Source organism: Chlorocebus sabaeus, chromosome 19 (genome assembly GCF_047675955.1).
Source record: "Chlorocebus sabaeus isolate Y175 chromosome 19, mChlSab1.0.hap1, whole genome shotgun sequence".
Lineage (NCBI taxonomy): Eukaryota > Metazoa > Chordata > Mammalia > Primates > Cercopithecidae > Chlorocebus > Chlorocebus sabaeus.
This window is the reverse complement of record NC_132922.1, coordinates 17123740-17143727: the sequence shown is the minus strand read 5'-3', so window position 1 is coordinate 17143727 and position 19988 is coordinate 17123740. Positions and strand designations below refer to the sequence as shown.

The following is a 19988-nucleotide window of genomic DNA, read 5'->3' as shown; positions in this document are numbered from 1 at the left end:
CCCAATCATGGATGCTGGCCTGACTCTCTGTTCTCATCTCTTCCTCCTTGTTGTCCCTTGAACATGCCAAGCTTGTTCTGTCTCGGGATCACTGCACTGGCTGCTCCCTCCATCTGGAATATTCTTCCCGCAGATCTCTGCTTGGTTTCCCACTCCAAGATGACCATCCTGCTCCAAGATGACCACCTCTTCTCTCTCTCTCTCTCTTTTTTCTTTTTCTTTTTTGTAGAGATGGGGTTCTGCCACATTACCCAGGCTGGTCTCAAACTCCTGGCTTCAGGCAATCCTCCCTCCTTGGCCTCCCCAAGTGTTAGGATTACAGGCATGTGCCACCGTGCATGGCCTCAAGCTGACCTCTTCAAAGAAGTCCTCTCTGACCTTCTAAAATCCTACTCTCCACCCAGTGCCCCAGTCTCCATCTCTTTACCTTGCTTTTTTTTTTTTTTTTTTTTTAGTAATATTCATCACCAGCTGATAGAACTTGGTTCTTATCCATTTCTCTTACTGGAAAGTAAGTATTATGAGGGCAAAGACTGCATCTGCCTTGGTCACTAACGTATCCCCAGGGCTGAGAACAACAGGGAGCACAGAGTAGGTGAGAAGCAGACATTTGTTGAATGAGTGAAGGTTCCAGGAGGCATCACGTGTTCTTGAGAGCCACACCAGAAGCTGTGCCAGGCTGACACACCCCAGCAGGTGTTACTGACTTCTCAGTTATATCACGTGTTAGGGAAAGTGTGGAGAGATGGGAGGGGAAGAGGAGCGCTCGGGACCAATGCACCCACTCACATGGAAGAAGGAGGAGTGGGGAGGTGGGAAGAGAATCTGCCGTTCACCAGGTAGGCCTGATGCCAACCTGAGTGCTACCCACTTAAAAAGTAAAAATACCAAATACTAATATTTGTCCTATTCTTTATCTGATGGCGCCTCCATTCACCTTCTCTCTTGATGGTAAACATAATATAATGTCACACCTACAGAGAACTTCCATATGCTTATTCCCTCCCTATACCCACCACAACCTCACATGGAAGGTATTCCTGCCCTCATCTTCCTGGGGAGAAAGTCAAGGCTCAAAGAGGTGAAGAAACTTATCCAAGATAACACAGCATGTAAGTAACAATGTCAGGATTTAAATGCAGCAAAACGGAAGTAATGAAGTGCATCAACCCTGAAGCCAGGCTCCTTGGGATGAGATCCTACTCGAATGCTGTCTCTATCTCAATGTCCACCTATAAAGTAGAGGTGAGAAGAGTCCCTCCCCACAGAGCTGTGGTCAAAATTAAATGGGTGAATACTAACTTGCTGGAAACAGTGCTAGCCCATAGGAAGCAGTAGGTAAGTTTTCATCATTACTTTATGCTCAGATTGTCTGAGTCCAAATCCCCTGCAGTTTGCATTGTTTATTTTTTCTTTTTTTTTTGAGACGGAGTTTCGCTCTTGTCACCTAGGCTGGAGTGCAATGGTGCGATCTCGGCTCACTGCAACCTCCGCTTCCTGGGTTCGGGTGATTCTCCTGCCTCAGCCTCCTGAGTAGCTGGGATTATAGGCATGCGCCACCACGCCTGGCTAATTTTGTATTTTTAGTAGAAACGAGGTTTCTCCATGTTGGTCAGGTTGGTCTTGAACTCCCGACCTCAGGTGACCTGCCTGCCTTGGCCTCCTAAAGTGCTGGGATTATAGGCGTGAGCCACTGCACCCAGCCCTGCATTGTTTTGAACTCAGACTTCCAAAAGTCATGCACCTTCAGCCTCCTCCCCTGGCTGTATCATCCTTTCTCTCCAGATCTTGGTCTCCTTTGCAAATGGAGGGATGGTCGTAGAGCCTCCCTCCCTTGCTGGTCTGGTCATTAAGCCTCCTATCCTGACCAACTGTGCTGTCCCTAATGTGTCTATTTCTGCCACTTCTGATTGGCAGGGCACACTGATTGGTCCCAGGGGGCCCATTCCACCTCCCTAACTTTTCCCACCACTCCTGAACCTCCTTCAGTGACTTCCCCCAGCACTGGCCCTAGATTTGAAAAGTTTTATGCCTTTCCTAAGCACACACAGAAATGTAAAAACACTACATGAAGCATCAAGCCCTGGTTTAGAGCTTCAGGCCAGTATATTAAAAGTTATAGTTCCCACAGTAACCATCCCTCTTCCTACTATGCCCATATTTAGAACTGCGTGCTACTGTAAGGCCTGACAAATTTATTGTCTCTCTCTCTCTCTCTCTCTCTGTGTGTGTGTGCGCGCGTGCACGTGCATGTGTGTATGTCAGCTTGGCTGAGTTTATGAGGAGTGCAAAATCTCAGAACTTTTCTGACTCTGGTGAGGTTAAATTCTCAGCAGCAGTGGGTGCTGTATGGTTGCTCGAGCAGGAAGAACTCCAGAGCACACCCTGATGAATGCCCAGGAAGCTGCACTCAGCGCATCTCTAGGGCTTGGTTGGGCCAGTATCGTGACAGATAAAACACAGAGAGACGAGACAGACGGCGGTGACCGAAGGGAAAAACCAAACAAGCAAGGAGCAGGGTTAGGGGAAGAGTGATTTGGGGAGCACAAAAGAAAGAGGCAAAAAGGAAATGGGTACTGAGAGGAAGGAATATATTGGGGACTCCAAGAAGTAGAAATGACACAAAGAAGAAGAGATAGGCAAAATACTACTTCTTCAGTCAGAAGAAGGAAATGTAAAGAAAAGGGTGGGGTAGGGAGGCAGGGGGAAGAATTAAAATGGAGAGAAGACCAGGCACGGTGGCTCACACCTGTAATCCCAGCACTTTGGGAGGCCGAGGTGGGCAGATCACGAGGTCAGGGGTTCGAGACCAGCCTGGCCAGCATGGTGAAAACCCGTCTCTACTGAAGATACAAAAAATTAGCCAAGCATGGTGGTGTGTGCCTATAATCCCAGCTACTTGGGAGGCTGAGGCAGGAGAATTGCTTGAACCTGGGAGGCAGAGGGTGCAGTGAGCTGAGATCGTGCCATTGCACTCCAGCCTGGGTGACAGGGTGAGACTCTGTCTCAAAAAAAAAAAAAAAAAAAAGGAGGGAAAAATTATACAAATAACTAATCTTATACATACTGTACATATATATATTTTCAGAATGTACATTATAATGTACATCTTTCACATTACACATTACAGAGCTTTCACTCCCACATGATCACTAGATATCTGTCCTCCATCCCTCCCGTGCTAGCTGTTTCCATGGGAAGTCTCCGCAGGGTATGAAGGGTAAGAGAAGGTACTCTGTGGCCAGGCTGCCCTGGGTTGCCTGGGGCAAAAGAAAAAGGCAGAAAGGAAATGGAGACAGGAAGAGGGAATATGGAACCCAAAAGGTAGAAATGACAAAAAGAAAGAAGAGTTAGGCAAGATGACGTAACAGCTAAGTGAACTTCAACAAGCTGGTTAATGTTCCCACGCCTCAGTTTCCTCCTTTATAAACTGGATAATGGCCGCCATCTCATGGGCTGTCCTCAGGACTAAGTGTACTCATGAAGCACCAGTAAGTGCTATGTGAATGTAAAGACTGTAAAAGTTTGTCATTCAGTCCTCCCACAAACCCCAGAAATAGGTATCTACATCCTCAGGTGAGGCTGGAGGAAGCTTGACCTGAGTGACTCTCCCAAAGATCAACAGGAGGCGGAATTCCAACACACCTAATGTTCCTTCTACTAGAGACCAGGGGAAAAGGAGTGAGGAAAGTGTGGAAAACAGGGAAGAAAAGAAAGGGAGAAGGACCTTTCCCTGTAGGGTGAGGGCAGACAGAGTGAAAAGGCAAAGAGACCAGAGTAGAGAAAAAAAAAAAAAAGAATGGTAAGAGAAATCCTGAGGTCCCTTGACAAAGGCAGCCAAGGTGGAGGTTGGCTTGGGGCCCGTCTCCATCTGACATCAGGGGCCCTGCTAGCTGGTGAGGTTGGCACTTGATGTTGCAGGCTGCCGGCTCCCTGGCAACTTCCCGCTATTCTGCCCACGTGCCTGTCCATCCCTCCATCCACACCTTTCCATGGTTCCATCCATCACCCTCCCGGTCTCATCTAGAACCACAGAACCACTGCCACAACACAGAGCAGGCGCCCATGTGGACCTTGTCGTGGCGTCTCCACAACAAGTCTGCCAGTTCTTTCCTAACTCTGGAACCTACACCAGAGCTGGCGGGGCACCAGACCCCAAGCCCTCATCTCCGGGGGAACCCCAGGTTGACTGGGCAGCCCATGGAACAAATCAACCTTTGGCTTGAGAGCAGTGCAAATTTGCTATGGATGTCATTGACAGAAATAAATATAGAAACCCCAGAATGGCTCTGGGCAACTGTTTTCCAAAGTCCGGCCACACTCTGTTAGCAGATGTGGAGGCAGCCACAACTGCAAAATGTTAATCCAATTGACATTTTGAGGGAGGGAGGAGAAAGGGAGGGAGGAGGAGGAGAAGAGGCTTACTGGTCAGGAGAAATGGTTTCAGCCATTTCTAAAAGATAGGAAGGAGGAGGGAATTAAAAATAGATTTGTTGCTGCCTTAACACTACAAGCCATGCACACGCCATTGATCAGAGAGAGAATAAGCACGGCAGAGGATCCGATGCACCAGGACCAGTGGGCTCATTTCTCACCGGCAAATATTGATTGCGCAGTAAGAAACTCAAGACTGGAATACGGCTCCTCATGGGGCAGGAAACCAGTCAGTCAGCAAGCAAAACGCATGCCTCTCTGCTCACGTCCATACATCTCTACACACGTTCGGACATAAAAATCTGCTAAGCCCCATTAATCTAAGATTCGCCGCATGTCCTGGGCCATCATGGCTGATTTCTAACAAGCATTTGCAAAGGCCATGACTCCACTTAACAATTAGCCTCCTCCTACTGTCTGGGTCAGATCCTTCAATGGGTCTCACAGGAAGACAACGGGAGACCCACATGGAACTTAGAACGGCCTTGGCCTAGGAGGGGTGGCCTCTCATCTTCTCTAGGCAGCTCCTTGGACTCTAGGAGAGCAGTTCTCTTCCTCCCTCCACCCCCATATTTCTTTTCTCCTAAGTGAAAAGGGTTACAGTATCTTGAATAGACCTTAGAGAAAAGCATCTCCCTCATTATGTAACTGATTTGTTTCTGAAAATAAAATGTTTTGTGCCAAAAGGCCACCATGGAACCAATCTCCTATTATTTTAAGTAGGACAAATTATAATTAAAATTATAAATTACAATTAAAAATTAAAATTTATTGTATGCTAAGCAAACTGCCCACTTCTCTTTCCAATCAATGTCCAAAATAGAAAAGAAAGTACCATTAGATATTTGTATGTAAATGACAACTTCTCTTGTTAGGATGCAAAATGCTTAAAACACTGCTTCCTGATCTCAAAACTATCTATGCAGCCATCAGCCAATAGTGGCTATGCATGCAGTAACACGGCCTTCCCCAATAACAGCAAGTTTTATTTTATTTTATCTTATTTTATTTTATTTTATTGAGATGAAGTTTTGCTCTGTCACCCAGGCTGGAGTGCAAATGGCACGATCTCGGCTCACTGCAACCTCCGCCTCCTGGGTTCAAGTGTTTCTCCTGCCTCAGCCTCCCGAGTAGATGGGAGTACAGGCACCCGTCATCACACCCGGCTAATTTTTGTAGTTTTAGTAGAGATGGGGTTTCACCATGTTGGCCAGGCTGGTCATGAACTCCTGACCTCAGGTGATCTGCCCACCTTGGCCTCCCAAAGTGCTGAGATTACAGGCATGAGCCACTGCACCCGGCCAATGGCACCATTTTAGACCCTGATTATCCTCTTGCTGATGCTTAAGGTTTTCAAAATGTGTATACAGCATTCTGACGTTCTACCAATTGTATCAGTCCTGTAACTCAATATTTATCACACACATCGTTTTGTTAAAAGTATTGTATTAATTTTTACAATGTAAGTATAAATTCTCTGTATGTAAACATCACTCCAAAAATATGACGTATGTACTTTTTATGAAGTTTAGGTATTTAAAAAAAACCCAAAAGGCAGAGAACTACCATTCAAACCTGCAATCCCATTCCTGAGTATATACCCTAAAGAATATAAATCATTCTATTATAAAGACACATGCACACATATGTTCACTGCAGCACTATTCACAATAGCAAAGACATGGAGCCAACCTAAATGTACATCAACAGTGGACTGGATAAAGAAAATGTGGTGCATATACACCATGGAATACTATGCAGTCATAAAAAAGAATGAAACCATCTCCTCTACAGCAACCTGGATGGAACTGGAGGCCATTATCCTAGGCAAATTGACGGAAGAACAGAAAACCAAATACCACACGTTTTCACTTACAAGTGGGAGCTAAACTATGGTTCACAAAGGCAGAAAGAGCAGTACAATGGACATTGGAGACTCAGAAGCGGGAAGGCTGGGGGAAGTAAGAGTCAAAACATTACCTGCTGGGTACAATGTACACTACTTGGGTGACAGGTACACTAAAATCTCAGACTTAACCACCACACAATTCATTTTTGTACCCAAAAACCACCTGTAACCTTAAAGCTACTGAAATTAAAAAAAAAAAAATGGAAAAAGAAAAGAAAGAAAAAGAAAAAGAGAGAGAGAGAGGGAGGAGGGAAGGAAGGGAAGGAAGGCAAGGAAGACAAGGAAGGCAAGGAAGGAAAGGAAGGGAAGGAAGGGAGATAATATTTATTTATTTATTTATTTATTTATTTATTTATTTATTTATTTTGGAGACAGAGTCTCGCTCTGTCATCCAGGCTGCAGTGCAATGGCGTGATCTCGGTTAACTGCAACCTCCACCTCCTGGATTCAAGCAATTCTCATGCCTCAGCCCCCCAGGTAGCTGGGATTACAGGTGTCTACCACTACGCCCAGCTAATTTTTGTATTTTTAGTAGAGACGGGGTTTCACCATGTTGCCCAGGCTGGTCTTGAACTCCTGAGCTCAGGCAATACGCCCGCGTCGGCCTCCCAAAGGGCTAGGATTACAGGCATGAGCCACCGTACCCAGCCAGATCATGTTTTTTAAAAAACCAAGGGGCAGCAGCATTATTAACACTAGGCAAGGTGGAAAAAACACAAACGTCTGTCTACAGATGAATGGGTAAACACACTGTGGTACGTACATACAATGAAATGCTACTCCGCCTTCATAAGAAAGGAAATTCTAACACATACTACAACATACCTGAACCTGGAAGACACTGTGCTAAGTGAAACAAGCCAGACACAAAAGGACAAATCTATGATTCCACACAGAGGAAGGATCTAGAGTAGTCAAACTCACAGAAACAGAAAGAATAGAGGTCACCAGGGGCCAAAGGTGGGGGATGGAGGTGGGTAATGGGGAGTTCTTTTTTCATGAATATAGACCTCCTGTTGGAGGTGATGAAACCATTCTGGAGATGGGCAGTGAAAACAGATGCACAACACTCTGACTGTGCTTCATGTCACCGAAGTGTACACTTAAAAATGGTGAGAATGGTACATTTTGTGTTATGCATATTTTACCAAATTAAAACAAACAAACAAGACTCATTCTACCATGAAAACCTCAACTCATGGCCGGGCACAGTGGCTCACACCTGTGATCCCGGCACTTTGGGAGGCCGAGGTGGGCGGATCACGAGGTCAGGAGTTCAAGACCAGCCTGGCCAACATGGTGAAACCCCAACTCTGCTAAAGATGCAGAAGGTTGCCCGGGTGTGGTGGCACATGCCTGTGGTCCCAGCTGCTTAGGAGGCTGAGGTAGGAGAATCACTTGAACCTGGGAGGCGGAGGTTGCAGTGAGCTGAGATTATACCATTGCACTCCAGCCTAGGTGACAGGGTGAGACTCCATCTCTATTTGAAAAAAAAAAAAAAAAAAGAAAAGAAAAGGAAAAAAAAAACAAAAAACAAAAAACAAAAAACAAAAAAAAAGAAAAAGGAAAAGAAAAGAAAAGCTCAACCCAGAAGCACGCTGTAGGCTTTGCCTATGCGTCATGATAGACTTTATATGATAAGTCTTAGCTTGCCCTGCAACCCAGGTGTAGCCAGTGACCGTTTTACTCAGGGGCGCACCCTGGAGGAAGAAGCAGTATCTGCTCACAGTATCTGAGGCCGGATACAGTCCTGAGGTGGCTCCCTCTGTTACCACTGTCTTGATAGAGTGAATTCTGGAATCGGTTTTTCCTGGTGACATTAGCAGCATGTCAAATGACATGTTAGATGTTAGGAAAGGGCTCTCATTGGTAAGATAAAGTGCTATCAACAATGTGGACTGGCTACAGTTTATTAGAGATACTCGCCACTTTTTCTAACACAGAATGAAAATCTAGAGAGGCTGACATCAACATTCTTAGTGATGCTGTCTAAGGGGTGATCCACAGCTAGCCTGTTTCCAGCTGCTGCTTAGAAGAAACTCTGTTTGCCTAATGCCAACTATGAGGGTGACAGCAATGGTCCCTGTCACAGTGTCACACTTGCCTCTAGTGAACCTTTCTGTAAGAGAGTGGTCAGAACATCTGAAAGGACAGAAGGCAGAAACGTATCTTTACTGTTGGCTGAATCATTGTGTGCCTACTAATGAATGTTTGATCAATAAATGTCTTTCTGTGTGGCAGAATCTGGTGGAATAATTTTTTTTTTTCATCACAATATGTTAGTGAAGTTCTAGTTTGAGGTTCTTTCATCTTCAACTTTTTGGCCACTACTATTACCTACAAATTCAGCTAAGAGTTGTCCATGACCAAATTGATTTAGGTAAATTCACACACTGACATACACACACACAGAGAGAGAGAGAGAGGGAGAGATAGGAGGGGGAAGGGGGAGAGAGAGGAGGGAATGAAAAAAATAGGATCAGGTAGTCCCCTAGTCTCTTCCAACCATAGAAGTTTGCACTGAACCTTACCTAAGAGATGACTAGTGGTTGCGTTTGCATGGGCAGCACTGACTCTGGAGGGGCATGAGCAAGGATGAGGAGATTAGAGAATGAGACTTTGGGCTTATCTTTACAAAGTAAAAGAAATAAATTGCTTACCGAGCATCTTTAGTGAATACTGTATCCAGACCATATCCCCAACCCCAGTTATTTCAGTCCCCTAAGATTTTAATTTTGTGTACTCTCTATTCAATTCAGCAAAAATCACCCTTGTCCCATAAAGCAATGATCAGATAGCTGCAGTGATTTTCTTTTTTATTTTTTTTGAGACAGAGTCTCACTCTATCTCCCAGGCTGGAGCACAGTGGCACGACCTCGGCTCACTGCAACTCTGCCTCCCGGGTTCAAGCAATTCTTGTGCCTCAGTTTCCTGAGTAGCTGGGATTACAGGTGTGCGCCACCATACCCGGCTAATTTTTCTATTTTTAGTAGAGACGGGGTTTCACCATGTTGGCCAGGCTGGTCTCGAATTCCTGACCCCAAGTGATCCACCCACCTAAGCCTCCCAAAGTGTTAGAATTACAGGCGTGAGCCACAGCACCTAGCCGAGCTTTTCTTGACAAACAACTGCCACCTGATGTAGACGAAGAATGATACCACACATCCTATATGATTTTATTTTCAGATTTTTCCCTAAGGTTTTATTATGAAAAATTCCAAACACACAATAAAGTTGAAAGAATTTTACAATGAACATATATATAGCTGCACCTATAATGTACCATGACTGTCTTACCATATTTGCTTTATCATATTTATCCTTCTATCCATCCATCAACACATCTTTGTTTTTTTAAATGCATTTCAAAACAGTAAGACAGTCAGCAGCACATTACTTCCTAGGCATTTTAATATGTATATCATTAACCAGGGTTCAATAGTGTTTGTGGGACTTTTCCCCCACCTTCAATGTAAAAGTTACATACAATGAAATGCACAAACCACTGGGCAAATTTTGACAGTGCATACTCCTCCGTAACCCAAACACTTTTCAAGATGCAGAAAGTTCTGGAGTGATGAGGAAGTTCCCTCAAGCTCCTCCTTTGACAATATCTGCATCCTCCCACCAGAGGCAATCCCTTCTTGATTAAGCTTAGTTACAGATTGGTTCTTCCTGTCCCCAAACTCAATCTATTAGGAATCCTGAAGTACACACTCTTTGAGTAAGCTTTCTCTCATAGCATCAAGTTTCTGCAATTCATTCAAGTTGTTTCATGTACTGCTAATCTGTTTTTACTTACTGCTTGGTGAGTGGCATACCATAATATTAACAGAACACAAATTATTTATCTATTCTCTCAGTGACGAATACCTGGGCTATTTTTGCAATAACAGTTTCATAGTCCAGCGATAACTACAACTGCAATGGAAGGGTCAGAGGGTAGATATCTATTCAGTTTTTTTGTTTGTTTTTTTTTTTTTGAGACAGAGTCTCAGTCTATTGCCCAGGCTGGAGTGCAATGGCGCGATCTCGGTTCAATGCAACCTCTGCCTCCCAGGTTCAAGCGACTCTCCTGCCTCAGCCTCCTGAGTAGCTAGGACTACAGGTGCACATCAACACACCCAGCTAACTTTTTATATTTTTAAAAGAGACAAGGTTTCACTATGTGGGCCTGGCTGGTCTCGAACTCCTGACCTCAAGCAATCTGCCCGCCTCGGCCTCCCAAAGTGCTAGGATTACAGACCTATCTATTCAGTTTTATAGGAAATCACCAGACCTTTCTTTAAAGGGGATGAACCATTTATAGTCCCACCAGTAATGTGTGAGAGTTACAGTTGCAACACATCCTTACCAACATCTGTTGTTGTTAGTTTTGTTTTATTTTAATTTTAGCCACGCTGGTGGGTTTGAAATGGCATCTCATTGTGGTTTTTCCTGCTTCCTGTGAGTTACTTGAACATTTTTTAGAATTCCATTGTAATTTACCTATGGTGGTTTTTAATGCATCTCTTTGTATAGCTTTTTGAACGGTTGCTCTAGATATTACATTACATATGCACAATTTATCAAAGTCTACTGGGGCTGACATTTTACCAGTTCGAGTGAACTGTAGCACACTTAACTCCTATTGTATCCCTTTATCCTCTCTCATTTACAGTAGGATGGCCTTAAATATTTCCCTTACATACATCAAAAGCCACATTAGACATTTTCCAAACTCCTTTATAACTTGGACTCTGTTGTGAAACTCAGTTTCCACCAAGCACACACACCTGCATGAGATGACAGAGGCAAAAATGAACGTCAGGAGGTAGAGGATGCTCTTGGGCTTCTGCTGCTTCTGCTGTTTTCTGGCAAGCATGAGCAAGGGATGTTATTTTGCTTTTGAGGTAGCTGTTGTTAGAGCTCTGAGTCTGGTCCCAAACTTCTCAAGTATCAAAAAGTATGATTCTCGTCCTGCTCACACAGTTCTCAGCAGACGCAGCAGGGTCCTTAAGGGAGCAGCCGCCCCGTGGCTTCTTAACCACAGTTTCCTTGGTGGTCTGGTTTGATACAGTTCTCGCCTGTGCCTCTAGTCTCTCTTAGGATTCTGCAAGGCACTTAAGAATAGCAATACACTGGCCGGGCGCGGTGGCTCATGCCTATAATCCCAGCACTTTGGGAGGCCAAGGCGGGCGGAACACGAGGTCAGGAGATTGAGACCATCCTGACCAACAGGACACTCCAGCCTGGCAACAGAGCGAGACTCTGTCTCAAAAAAAAAAAAAAAAAAAAAAAAAAAAAAAGAAATACATCTTTTTCTGTTGAAGCTCATGCATCCACTTGTCTGTAACTGAACTCTAATGGTTATAGTCCCACATCTAATTACTGGCAGAGCTGGGATCAAAACTCAGATCTCCGTTCTTTCTTCTGTAGTACGCTGCAGAGTCTTTCTCTCAACAATGTTCTTCAAAGAAGAAAGAGTTGAAAGTCCCACATTCTATTTTGAGAACACACACTGGGAATGAAATGTTTGTATTTCTCTGCCACATCCTTTTCACCCTATATGTGTGGTTATCTTTGCCTGGGTGAGTTAAACCACTGCTCAGGAATGAGACACTGTGGGTGTTTCTTAGGCAGCACAATGGTGACAGCAATGAGCGTATTTTTCTCCCGTGCCTTGCTACTGGGCTGGATTAATCAAGACATTTGTTTCTTAAAAGATTCAACTCACCCCAGTAAACAGAGAAGGATGTAATCTGCAGTGGCTTCTCACACTTCATTGCATGTGGACAAACCCTTATCTTATTTATTATTTATTTTTTAAGATGGAGTCTCCCTCACTCTGTCACCCAGGCTGGAGTGCAGTGCAGTGGTGCAATCTCTGCTCACTGCAACCTCTGTCTCCCAGGTTCAAGCGATTCTCTTGCCTTAGCTCCCCAAGTAGGTGTGAGTACAGGAGCATGCCACCACACTCGGCTAATTTTTGTATTTTTTTGTAGAGATGGGATTTCACCATGTTGGCCAGGCTGGTCTTGAACTCCTGGCCTCAAGCAATCCACCTGCCTCAGCCTCCCAGTGATGGGATTATAAACGTGAGCCACTGCGCCCAGCCAACAAACCCTTAGCTTAGAACTCAAAGATCTGGATGGACATTTCAGCTCAGCTACATCCCAGGTAAGGCCATTGACTGAACCTTTACTGAGCTTCCACTCACTCAGCCCAACTGGCTTCCTTGCTGATCTTCCAACAAGACAAGCACACTCCTGCCACAGGACCTTCGCACATGCAATGTCCTCTGGATGGAATCTGCATCCTCTTGATATTTGTGTGCTGTGCACCCTGACTTCACTCTACTGTCTGCTCAAAAAGCTTTCCATAACACCCTGCTCCCCTGACTTACCTTTTCCCCCATAACACTCAAATGTCTCAATCTTATATACATACCTATTTCTTCACTGATTATCCCCTGTGACTGGCACATAGTAGGAACTCCATAAATCTTTCAGGAGTGAATGAATGTCTGCCTGCAAGTTTGACAGAGACTCGGGGTCCTCCTCTGTAGGCTGACCTCCCAAAGCTGACCTTGAACAACTGCTGTAAATATGAACTGAGACTGGTTATATGAAAACCCATGATCGTGAAAACATGTGCTCAACAAGTAGTGAGCATTTTACAAGTTTCATTGTTTCTAAGAAAAACTATTTTTCACATTCTAACATCTCTGAAGTCGAGAAAGTTTGAGCAATCACTGGAGATCACAGAGCACAGGTAGACACAGTTGTTCCCATTAATGCCTCTTCGCAGAATGGGTGTCAGAGGCTTCAGTGAAAATCCCAGAGACAATGAAGGGAGTCACTCTTTTAACCACTATGAACCAAATGGTTGTGGGAAGAGGCAGGAAGAAATGGAGAACCAGATGTGTTTAGCAACATTTCTAGAAGCAGAGCCAGGAGGAGGCCAGCTCCACAGAACTGCAAAGTGGGTTAAGCGTCGTCTTCACAGGATTCTCATAAGAAATGCTGCATGCTCACAATGATGCACGATATAGACAGATGCAGGAGACGGCACTGAGTTGAAAAATGATTTCTGAAGAGTGAGACTCCAAGAGAAGAAGCTTTTGCAATATCTGAGCCAATATATTTGCCTATACTTTCCTTTATATGTAGGCATAGCAATAAAACATGACAAAAACCCAAGTCTAAAATAGTTCTTTCAATAAGCATAAAAGAAAGATTCAAAGGGATTAAAAAAAAATTGTGCCATGATTTAATTAAAAGATTTCTTGGCTTTACATAAAATAATGCCATGTCTTACACTCAGTAGCATCTAAGGTTAGGTGAATTTGTTTGAAAAAAAACTGAAAAACAAGACTTCAAAGCACTCTTGACCCCAGACACTTCTCTACTGGTTCATCCATTGACCTAATTTCCCTGTATTTAATTCCCATGTCTATTTTTAAGACTGACTCACATTGCGGATTCCAAAACAACCACTGACTTACATTGCAGGTTCCAATGTAACTACTGTCCTTAATGTGTACATAGATTTGTTGCCTTCTCTCCAGGGGCATGAGATTTGTTGCCTCCAGGAAAGGCAACAAAACTATGTATTCCCTAAGGACAGTGGTTCTCAAAGGGTTGTCCTGGGACCAGCAGCATCAGCATCACCTAGACAGTAGTTAGAAATGCACATTTGCCGGGCGCGGTGGCTCACGCTTGTAATCCCAACACTATGGGAGGCCGAGGTGGGTGGATCACGAGGTCAGGAGATCGAGATCATCCTGGCTAACACAGTGAAACCTCATCTCTACTAAAAATACAAAAAAATAGCCAGGCGTGGTGGTGGGCGCTTGTAGTCCCAGCTACTCGGGAGGCTGAGGCAGGAGAACAGCGTGAACCCGGGCCATGGAACTTACAGTGAGCCGAGATCATGCCACCGCACTCCAGCCTGGGTGACAAAGCGAGACTCCGTCTCAAAACAAACAAACAAACAAACAAACAAAAAACCAAAAAAAAGAAATGCACATTCTGAGGCCTCCCAAGACCTGCTAACTCAGACACTGGAGGAGAAGAAGGGTGTTCCAACAAGTCTTTCAGGTCATTATGATTCATGCTATAGAGTTTGAGAATCGCTGCTCCAGGAGAATCACCCAGTACCATCTACCATCAACTTGACCACTCAGATGTCACCACTCATTGAAGCTTAACTAAAATGTCCAGAGAATTAACTGTGCACCAGGCACTATGTGGAAAGCTGAATGCTGCCTCACAATCCAAAGTGGTATGTGTGTAAAAAATACAAAAATGGGATGACATGAGGGCTGGCGGGGGCGCCAGAATCATGCTCCGTTCAGGGGAATAGAGGACGGATTCTGATCCCAGAGTCCCGGTGGACTTCATCTCTGAATTTTATAGGTGAAGAAGCTGTTCAGAGCCCACTGTGGTGCTCTCTTATCGATGGAGAGGCACAGTCCCTCTCCCCCAAATGCTGGTGGCCTGGAGGCGGTGTCTGAGCTGGCCATGAAGAGTGAGTAGTAAACCCTCAAGTAGGCAGAGGTCTTAAAGGACATTCCGAGCGGAGGGAAAAACAGAAACAAAAGTAGGGAAGTGTGAAAGTAATTATTTTGTTCAGGGAAGAGTGGGTAGCAATCTGCAGTCGTGTAGGTACCTTTTAAGTTTGTAGGAAAGGCTGATGAGTGAGAGATCGGGAGGGACAGGAGAGCATAGCCCGAGAGTGGATTTCCACATCCACGGTCTGAGGTGAGCAGCTGGCAGTGAGGACAAAGATGTTGACAGCAGTGTTTCTCACCCTGTAAGAGGAAAATGGGATTTCCTGGAATCTCGTTCAACTGCGGGATCTGATTCATCATCTTGGGATGGGCCTGCAGTTGTGTCTTTTTGAGCAGCTCCGAGGTGACGCTGGGATCACACTCGGAGTGGTGAACGCAGGTGCTATGGGGAGAATGCATGAAGATGCTTGGAAATGATGCCTTTACGTTGCTGTCAGGATACATGGTTGGGTGGGTCCATGATGGTGTTTTCAGAAGAATGGCAATAGATGGAAAGGAAAATGGGAATTGGGGGCAAAAGTTTTTTATAAAGTGAAGGCGGAACACGGAGTTCTGCAGACGAAAAGGAGGTTGTTGGAAAAAGAACAGTGCATCCACCGCAATTAGTCTCGGCAGTGTGTGACAATAAGTTCCTGATAATGGTGGCTTAAACCAGAGGGACTTTTATGTCTCTCTCACATCCAGAAAGTCAGTAAGTTGGTAGTGTAGGGTGGAATGTGATTTAACAGTGCCATTGGCTTCCCAGGATCCCATCATTCTGCTTTGCCATCCTCAGCTGTAGGTTGAGGCCCCTCAGTGTCCAATATCATGCTAGAGCATCAACATCCTTGTTGCAGACTGGCAGCCAAAAGTAGGGGAAGAGAAAGCCAAAGACAGGGATGCATCTCAACAGCAAAAGTCATTGTAAGTGGCTTCCCTGAAGTTCCATGGCTATGCCCAACTGCCACAAGGGTAGGGAGACATAGTCATTTCTCTGGCTCTTTTGCTCTCCTGAATGTAAGCAGAGGTCTGTTCCTAAGCAGAAAAGGGACAATGGATATAGGGAGGCAACGTGGCAGTCCTTGCTGCAAGTGGAATCCATGGTGACAACTCAAAAGGGGGAGGGCACAATGAAGTAATCAGATTCTTAGGGGATACTTGAGTGTCAGCCTCCTGTGCTCACGGATGTCTGAATCTACTTGTGTCTTGCGATTTCGCTAGTACATTAGTGTGAGTGTTCCTCTCCTCTGTCATAAAAAACCTGTCCCAATCCTTCTCATCAACAAGAGCCAGCTCCACTGCCATCTCCTCCGATAATGGTGGCTGCATTTCACAGGGTTGTTCAAGGAGATAGTTCAAGAAGTCAAGGAGATTGTTCAAGAAGTCAAGGAGATAAAACACTTGGAACAATGCTTGGCACATATTATGCACTGGGCACATAATAACCACTTAATAAATGCTAGGTATGAATTATATGCACCAAGACCCAGCATGGGTGCAGACACACAGTAGGCACTCAATATGCATTGGCTGAATCTAATCTGTAGCTTCTGGACTGACCTCTGTGCCTTAATTTTCTTCCTGTGGCTCATGTGTCCACCACACCTACCATTCTCCAAGGCCCAGCCAAAAGCCAGAATCTAGCCCCAACAGGGACATTATTTAGATGAAAGAACATTTTTCCACAGCCATCCTAGTTTTCAGGGCCTTGCCAAGAAATAGAAAAGAAAAGCAATATAAATGTTAATAGGAAATTGTCTATTCACTTTTACTTAGGCTAATCTATGGCAGACCAACAAAGAGGGAATTAGACAGCCGGAGGGACAGGAAAACACGGGACCTTGACAGGCTGAAGCCCAACAGACTGCAGTTTCCAGGAGGAAATGTAATTCCAGGCCAACAACGAAGGCTACATGGAAATCAGGACAAGGGGTTTCTCCTTGGGATGCCTCTATGGTGTGAGATGAGGTTCCTACCGTGGTCCCTGTTTTCCTGGGCATCCATCAAATTAGTGCCTACCATATGCAGCCACAGGTCTGACTGGTAGGGACAAAAGGGTGATTATAGCAGCTCCTGTCCCCAAGGACTACAGAGGCAAGAAAAATAAACCAATAACTACAATACTGTGTGAAGTAAATGTTACTAGATGTGTAGGCTCAAGATATTAGATAAGCAAGGAAGAGGGGCAGATTGCCAGAACAACAGAGCAGGAGAAAGATTAGGTACAAAGTTGTCTTCTTGTAGAACAGAAGACCCTGAGGTGGGGTTCTAAAGGGTGAATAGGAGTTACCCTGGCAAAGAAGGCAGGAAAAGGTGTTCTAGGAAGTGAGACCACCAGGTACAAAGACTAGAGAGCATGAGTTCACGTCCTTTCCAGGGACACTGATGAAGCTCAAAACCATCATCCTCAACAAACTAACACAGGAACAGAAAACCAAACACCGCATTTTCTCACTCATAAATAGGAGTTGAACAACGAGAACACATGGACACAGGGTGAGGAACATCACACACCAGGGCCTAGCTGGTGGGGGGAGGGGTTGGAGGCAAAGGGGAGGGAGAGCATTAGGACAAATACCTAATGCATGCGGGGCTTAAAACCTAGATGACGGGCTGACAGGTGCAGCAAACCACCGTGGCACATGTATACCTATGTAACAAACATGCACATTCAGGTCGGGTACCCCAGAACTTAAAAGTGAAAAAAAAGAAAAAAAAAGACTAGAGAGATACATCATTATAGGCTAAATAATGCCTCTCAAAGATGACTACCTGATAATTCCTGAAATTTGTGAGTATCACATTACATAACAAAAAAGGACTTTGTAGGTATGATTAAAGACCTTGAGGTGGAAGACGATCCCAGATTATTCTGCTGGGCCTGATATAATCACAAAGGTCCTTGTAAGAGAGATGCAGGAAGAGTCGGCGTCAGAGGGAATGTTGGTGTGATAATGGAAGCAGAAAGTGGTGTGATTCATTTGCGGAGGATGGGGCCACAAGCCAAGGGATGCAGGTGGCTGCTAGAAGCTGAAAAAGGCAAGGGGATGGGATTCTCCCTCAGAGCTTCCAGAAGAAAACAGCCCTATGGACACCCTGAATTTAGTTCAGTGAGACTGATTTTGGACTTCCGACCTCCAGAACTATAAAAAGAGTAAATGTGTATTATTTAAAAGAGTAAATCTGTATTATTTTAAGCCATTAAGTTTATGGTGATTTGATACAGTAGCAACAGAAAACTAACATACACGTGTTAAGGGTGTGCCTTCCAGAATGTTAAGGAAGAACATCAGAAAACTGCATCAGAGGAGGTAGGCTCAGGCCAAGTCATGGAAGGACCTGTGCACCAGCCTGAGTTTAAGTTTTATCCTCAATGCGGAGCTTCCACTAAAGCATCTCAGCAGAGGGATACTAAAGTGCTGACTTGTCAAATTTCTGGATCTTAAATCTTAGCAATGACCACATGTCTAATTCTCCATTTTATTGACTCATTTCTTTTATTATAGACTGTAATGACTGTATAAAACAAAGGAATAACCTAATGGAATATGGAAGGCTATTTCATCCCTCCAAATTCCACTCTAATGTTCTTGAAGATGCATACACGTATCTGCAGGGCTGCGATCCAGTGTGAGCATGGGTGTGCAGACAGGAAGACTTATTGGAAATTGGGGATTTCTCCCCAGAATCCTGGCCTGATGACTGCTGTATGGCTACAAAGGTCTTGTTCAAATGTCCCACCCTGCCCCAACTCCAGAACAGGATAGGCAACCCATGTTCACTGAGTGCTCTCTTAGGGCCAGAAGCTTTGTGAACATCCTATCATTGAGCTCTCCACGATCCTTCTGGGCAGTACCCGCAGCTGCTGGGAGCCTCTTGTAACTGAGCCTGATTCCCTGAGCACTGCTGTTGCAAGGCACGACACCCATCAGTGAAGCCTGGAAAAGATGATCATCCACCTACACATGGTCCCTACCTACCTCTGCCCAGTCTCCGTCTGTACACAGAAAAGCCCTGAAGAGTAGAATTCCAGCCGGCCTCCTCCTTCTCACTCACTCTTGGTACACCAACCTTTACATACTCACACACCCCGCGTCAGGGCCCCTGCCAGCTATGTCTTTGGCTTAATGTTGCTTGCTGCCAAAGGAATCACTTAGGTGGCCTCTAAGCAGCCCCGGATCTGACAAGCTGGGTCTGCTCTAGCACTGCCGCTAGACCCCTGAGGCCATGGCCAGACACGCAGAGGCTCTAAAGCAGTGCTCTGGCTGTTGCCAGAGCAGGGGACCCAAACTAAGGAGGATCCAAGGCACAAGAAGCCTGAGTTCAAATCCTCACTGAGACACTTCACGGCTACGAAACCTTGGCCAAGTCACCGTCCTTCCATCAAAACAGGAGGGTATGGCCATCACCTACGCTTGCCACCATGGTGCACCCCACAAGTTAGAAAGAGACGCTTCCCATGCATCTGACAGGTCCCACAGCCACAGAGGACTCTGTGGTGGAAACACAACACAACACAACACACACCTGGCAACACTGGGCATGCTGAAGCCTCAAATTTGAGCTGTTTTCAACAGTGTTGTCATGAACAGATTCTTGCAGTCTATTCCACCCCCTTTCATCTTTTCTTTTAGAATCTATATTTGGAGACAGTACTTCCCTGGAAATAAAAGCATTGAGTTGAAGGGTCTATCATGGAGTGAAAGGATATGCACAATTTATGGTTCTTGTGATGACCTGGCTCTCTCCAGGAAGAGCAATGTCGATCCCACCAAGTCAGATCAGACAGCACTGCTCGTGTCCCTACTTCATTCCAGCATGGAACCAAGCATTTCAGTTATTCTTTTCCAATACCACACAACGCTCAGCCCCATTTGACTGATGAGGAAAGTGAAGTTATGGAAAGCAAAGCGACTTGCCCAAGGCAATGCAGTTATTTTGATACAGAGCTGGGAGAAGGATCTGAGTCCCTGGAATCTTCCAACTCCATTGTATCTGCTGAATTATTCAGGTCTTTGAGTTATCCCACACTACTTCAACAGCTCTCGTTTATTACACATAACCATGGGCCAGGTTCTAGAGGTTACTTTATTATATACACTACCGCGTTCG

At 45.0% G+C, this 19988-nt stretch overlaps 1 protein-coding gene and 1 non-coding gene across 7 annotated transcripts in view; both read right to left on the bottom strand.

The window, feature by feature from the left end:
• Positions 1 to 19988, bottom strand: part of LARGE1 (LARGE xylosyl- and glucuronyltransferase 1) — a 629905-nt gene that overhangs the window by 396346 nt on the left and 213571 nt on the right. The window lies entirely within an intron of this gene.
• On the bottom strand, positions 19002 to 19136 carry LOC119627445 (small nucleolar RNA SNORA76). Its single transcript, XR_005243638.2, has one exon. It is a non-coding gene; the product is annotated as a small nucleolar RNA SNORA76 (small nucleolar RNA).